Source organism: Caretta caretta, chromosome 1, assembly GCF_965140235.1.
Source record: "Caretta caretta isolate rCarCar2 chromosome 1, rCarCar1.hap1, whole genome shotgun sequence".
NCBI lineage: Eukaryota > Metazoa > Chordata > Testudines > Cheloniidae > Caretta > Caretta caretta.
This window is the reverse complement of record NC_134206.1, coordinates 115427119-115433118: the sequence shown is the minus strand read 5'-3', so window position 1 is coordinate 115433118 and position 6000 is coordinate 115427119. Positions and strand designations below refer to the sequence as shown.

The window sequence follows — 6000 nt, the reverse complement described above, 5'->3', positions numbered from 1 at the left end:
GTAGAAGCTGGTCCAACAAAACATATTACTTCACCCACCTTTTGTCTCAAAAACAAAATATTGTCATTGTATTTTGGTTTTTTTGACCTGGCCGTCACAGCTACAGAACTTTGGACAGGACAGAGACAGATTCTAAACACACTCACACCAGTGCAAAGCCAGTGAAGTCAGCAGAGTTTCTTCTCGCATGCACCAGCCTAAATGAGATCAGAATTTGGCCCACAGCACTTCTGAGAGTTTTAAAATTCTGACTTCTCGAAAGCACTGCCTCCATTCTCTCCTCAGCATCGGCCTGAGCAAGACTTCAAAGATGCTGCGGAGTTGCTGGCTCCATTCCATCATGCTGCTCAGGGGAAATCTTTTGAAACTTTGCTCTCACCAATCAGTTGATGGATGCAGGGTCTGGCAGCTCCACTTCTCCTTTGAAGATCCACTCCTGCCAATTAGCAGGACGGATGAGAGCCAACCCAAGTTCCTTGTTCTTTTATGCCCTGCTTAGGCTGTTCTTGCCAGTCAGTTGAGAGGAAGAGGCAGACTTTATTTTCATATTGTACCTCCCACCCTTCAGCTGGAGGAAACGGTGGCTCACAGCCAGCTGAACTGGGTAAGGAGCTTCTCTTTTCCCCTCTTCAACTCTATGGACCAGCAGTGGGAAGGTAACTTTAAAAAAAAAAGTAGTCAAAGATTTAAAAGGAATAGATAGTTCCTGTTCCAATACAAATGATTTGATGTGGTAGAGGGACCTGATGGTGAGGTTTTCTAGTCCACACGTGCATGTTGATTAGATCATGGCTTTCCTCCTAACCATTTCAGACAGTTCCCCGCTTTGCAGAGCGGTATCTTGGAACCTTATTGTTCTACCCATGTAAATAACTGTGTGTGTCCTCAGCTCCAAAGCTGGTGACGGTTTAGGGATGATTCCTATTCTGAGCAAGCTGTAAAGCTTTCAGCTACCAAGCATGCTTATTTAAGGGGAGGCTGGTGGCTGGGGGAGGCAGGGAGATGCTTGGCATAGGGAAGGAGAATGGAGTGCATGGTGTTGGAATGGAACTGAAAATATTAGCACACTGTTCCACTTTAGCTTTGACCCCAAGCACTCATCGTGAACATCATTTCAAATATTCAGCCCAAAAAATGAGTATCAGATCCTTGAACTCCTCCTCCTCAAATCCTTAAAAAAAATCCGCTTCTGGCCTTGACAGCAAGTGTCAGATTTCAACTCAGGAGTCCCTAATCTGAGCTACACCCCCAAGGTTTATAAATTCAATGCAGACAGCCCCTGAACTGCAGTGCTAAACATGGCCCCGCTATAGAGATTTTATTAGGAGTTAAAAATATATTTTGAAACGTGGGGTTTGAGCCCAAGGGGTGTGGATCAAATTAAAATCAAACAGATGGGGACTGCAAAGATTTGCCACATTTAAGAATTCTAATAAAGTAACCCGCATATCAGATTGATAAAATAACACAAAACCTGATTCCCAGGCTGCTGCTGCTGTTCATTGTCTTGATGACACTACAATACAAATAATAATCTCCAGTCAAGGATTAGAGCCACTCTGTGAGGCACTCCCTTTACACACATACATGGCTTGTCTACACACACTTTTTGTACTGCTTTAATTATATCCATTTGGAAACTACTATAGATAAATTAATACAACTTTTAGAGTGGATGCAGTTATAAGGAAAGGTGCCTTACACTGATATGGCTTATTCCTGGAAATTTATCAAAATAAACTAGACTGGTATAAGCCACTTCATCGTGATATAACTCTGCTTGCACTAGGGGGTTGTACCACTTTAACTACATTGGTATCAAATCAGACCTCTATCCAAAATAGCTACATTGATATGATGACTGCGTGTAGTCCATGTCATAATAGATAAAAATGTTTTTAAAAAGTCATTGCCTCTTATCATAGGTTTAGAGCTGGTCAAGAATTTTCCAACAAAATTTTTGTTGGTCAGAAATTGCCAATTCAGCAAAACCAAACCTTTTCCTGGGAACACGGGATCAAACTTTCCACAGGAAAGGTTGGTCAGGTCCAGGATGTAATTTGTAGTCTGACTCAGAGAGCGAGAATAGCCCAGTAGTTAGGGCACTTGCCTGCAATATGCCTGATTCAGAGCAGGGACTTGAACCTGAGTCTCCTGCTTCCCTGGAGAGTGTACTGTCACCAGGCTACGGGCTAGTTGGAGTGGGGACATGCCCATTCTCTCACACTGTTGTTGTGAAAATGTTCCAAAGATCTCAGTTTTGCCCTGATGTGGAACAGGAAAATTTTCATGGGCTGGGGAAGAGCATTTCCTGCCCAGCTCTCGTTTAGACTGCAAGCTGTTTGAGGCAAGAAGTAGAGTAGAGATCTCTACATACACTGGGGTGTGACAAACACAAGCTGAGGAAGGAAGGCCCAGGTAACGGTGAAATAATCATATTTGGCACACATGGGCAGTGGGTGAAACTTCCCCTGGGGAGAGCAAGCTCCTTGTCCTGCCTCTTCCGCCCACACTCTACCTCTGCTCTGCCCCAGGCCCCTCCGCCACCCGCAACTGACTCGCCACTCACCTCTTCACCCCCTCTCCAAGATCCCCTTCCCTGCTCACCACCTCCCCTGCTCACCCACCTGCTGCTGGCCTCTTCACACACCCCTGCCAGACCCTTTCCCCGCCTGCCATGAGCCCCTCCCCGCTCCCCCGCTGCTCAGCTGGCTCGCCTTCTCACCCTGCTGCCGCCACTGCCCCCATGACACACTCTCCCCTTTTCACCTTGAAGCACTAATACCATTCCCCAAGGGAACTGAACATGGAACGGGTATAGCCAATTGCCAGATCGAACTCCCTTCCCTGCAGAGGAGACTGTGTATGCTGTATAGAGAGAGGAGAAAAGCCAGGCTACTTGCACCAACCTGAAGCCCCATCTCTCCTTTTGAAAAAGTGCTTGTCATTGACAGGCTGCATCAAGGCAGTAGTTTAATCACCTTTCTTACCCAGACTTCCCTGCTGGACTCGTTTACTTAAACTGGGTTTGAATAAAACGACTAGATCAGTGGTTCCCAAACTTGTTCCACTGCTTGTGCAAGGAAAGCCCCTGGCGGGCCGGGCCGGTTTGTTTACCTGCCGCGTCCGCAGCTTCGGTCGATTGTGGCTCCCAGTGGCTGCGGTTCGCTGCTCCAGGCCAATGGGAGCTGCTGGGGTCACCAAATGAAATGAATAGGCACCAGGTTTAAAACAAACACAAGGAAGTATTTTTTCACACAGTGCACAGTCAAACTGGGTGTTTTTTGGTGTCCAAATAACTGATAAATCTGAAATGGAGGATATGACATGAGATGCTGGAAACTGCTGAGCTACAGTATTGTAAATGATTAGAAAAAGAATTTGGTTCAATATTAGATTTTTCTGCATTGTTCTTAATTATCTTTTTTATTTTAATAAAATCTTGGTTTACACATGTGATATAAAACCACGTTTTGTAACCCCAGTTTGTATAAAACAAGCCACAGTGTAGTGGCGGTGGTAATATAACGTAACTGGCTGGCACCAAATGCTATTCTGTTACAAACATCTCTGATTTTAAACTTCCACAGCATACTTCCACAGCAACTTCCATATGTTAAGTGGCTGATCAAAATACTTGATCTATTTGCAGACTGCTTAACTTATATAAATCATTTGATTACTGAAACCATGAGAAAGCAAGAATAATTCATTAAGGACTCAATCATGCAAACACCTATATATGTAAGCAACTTTATGTCCTTGAGTACTCCCACTGAAGTCAATGGGACTAGCACATGCATAAGTGTTTTTTAGGATCTGGCTCAAAAATAAAAAAATATCAGGTAATTGAGTCTTCCATATTCTCTGGGGATTTTTTTCAGGTTCAGATAACAACTAACAGCTAGATTCCCTGTGCAGCTATTTATCAGGACAATTTCACTGAGATAATCATTTATCTCTCTAAGTGCTTATTTTGGCTCAGCATCATAGTACCTGAGCATCTCACAAACATTGATGTGTTCCTCCTTTTACCGTCTCTGAGGCTATGGAAATGTTGTCCCTGCACTACAGACAGAGGACCAGAGACAGACGGTCATGCAGGAAGCCTGTGGCAGAGCCAGGACTGGATTTGGTTCTCCCAAGTCCCAGTCCAGTGCTTTAATAAGAACCTCCTTCGTGTCCACCAGAAATAGAATTACTGATTTAACCCAACACCCTATTCAGGACTGCATGAAAAAGAATGTCAAGGTTCCTCCCCCACTCTGAACTCTAGGGTACAGATGTGGGGACCTGCATGAAAAACCTCCTAAGCTTATCTTTACCAGCTTAGGTCAAAACTTCCCCAAGGTACAAAATATTACACCCGTTATCCTTGGAATGGCCGCTACCACCACCAAACTAATACTGGTTACTGGGGAAGAGCTGTTTGGACGCGTCTTTCCCCCCAAAATACTTCCCAAAACCTTGCACCCCACTTCCTGGACAAGGTTTGGTAAAAAGCCTCACCAATTTGCCTAGGTGACTACAGACCCAGACCCTTGGATCTTAAGAACAATGAACAATCCTCCCAACACTTGCACCCCCCCTTTCCTGGGAAATGTTGGATAAAAAGCCTCACCAATTTGCATAGGTGACCACAGACCCAAACCCTTGGATCTGAGAACAATGAAAAAGCATTCAGTTTTTACAAGAAGACTTTTAATAAAAAATAGAAGTAAATAGAAATAAAGAAATCCCCCCTGTAAAATCAGGATGGTAGATATCTTACAGGGTAATTAGATTCAAAAACATAGAGAACCCCTCTAGGCAAAACCTTAAGTTACAAAAAAGATGCACAGACAGAAATAGTTATGCTATTCAGCACAATTCTTTTCTCAGCCATTTAAAGAAATCATAATCTAACACATACCTAGCTAGATTACTTACTAAAAGTTCTAAGACTCCATTCCTGTTCTGTCCCTGGCAAGAGCAGCACACAGACAGACACAGACCCTTTGTTTCTCTCCCTCCTCCCAGCTTTTGAAAGTATCTTGTCTCCTCATTGGTCATTTTGGTCAGGTGCCAGCGAGGTTACCTTTAGCTTCTTAACCCTTTACAGGTGAGAGGAGCTTTCCCCTGGCCAGGAGGGATTTCAAAGGGGTTTACCCTTCCCTTTATATTTATGACACGCCCCCCCAAATCTCAGCTAGGGTGAAACACTGGCTGGGATTTCTTCCTGGAGCTCTAGGAAAACAGAGTTAATAAGACACATGCATCTCTAAATATACTACCAAGTACATAAAGACTAACAATATTTTCCACATCTCAAGGACGATTTTAACCAGTTGATTCTGGGAAACTTTCACGGGAGAGTGCATCAGCCACTTTGTTAGAAGCTCCTGAGATGTGTTGGATGTTGAAATCAAAATCTTGGAGAGCTAAACTCCACCGAAGAAGTTTTTTGTTAGTTTCTTTGACGGTGTGAAGCCACTTTAGTGCAGCATGGTCGGTTTGCAGGTGGAAACGCCGTCCCCAAACATATGGGCGTAGCTTTTCCAGAGCATAGACAATGGCATAACATTCTTTTTCAGTGACTGACCAGTTGCTTTCCCTCTCAGACAGTTTTTTGCTGAGAAACACTACAGGGTGGAATTCTTGATCAGGTCCTTTCTGCATTAAAACTGCTCCCACACCACGCTCGGATGCATCTGTGGTTACTAGGAACGGTTTGTCAAAGTCTGGGGCCCTTAGTACAGGGTCAGACATGAGTGTCGCTTTAAGCTTGTTAAAGGCCTTCTGACACTTTCCGGTCCACTGAACAGCATTTGGCTGTTTCTTTTTGGTTAGGTCTGTCAGTGGGGCAGCGATTTGGCTGTAGTGCGGTACAAATCGTCTGTAATAACCGGCCAAGCCTAAGAAGGATTGAACCTGTTTCTTTGACTTTGGGACAGGCCACTTTTGGGTAGCATCCACTTTGGCCTGTAGGGGGCTGATAGTTCCTTGACCCACCTGGTGTCC

At 44.4% G+C, this 6000-nt stretch overlaps 1 protein-coding gene across 1 annotated transcript in view; it reads left to right on the top strand.

The window, feature by feature from the left end:
• The first annotated feature begins 583 nt into the window (after nt 1-583).
• ECRG4 (ECRG4 augurin precursor) overlaps nt 584-6000 on the top strand; it is a 73082-nt gene continuing 67665 nt past the window's right edge. Inside the window, exon 1 of the mRNA XM_048856898.2 lies at nt 584-604. The gene's annotated coding sequence lies outside the window, so the exon portion shown is untranslated. The remainder of the gene's footprint in view (nt 605-6000) is intronic.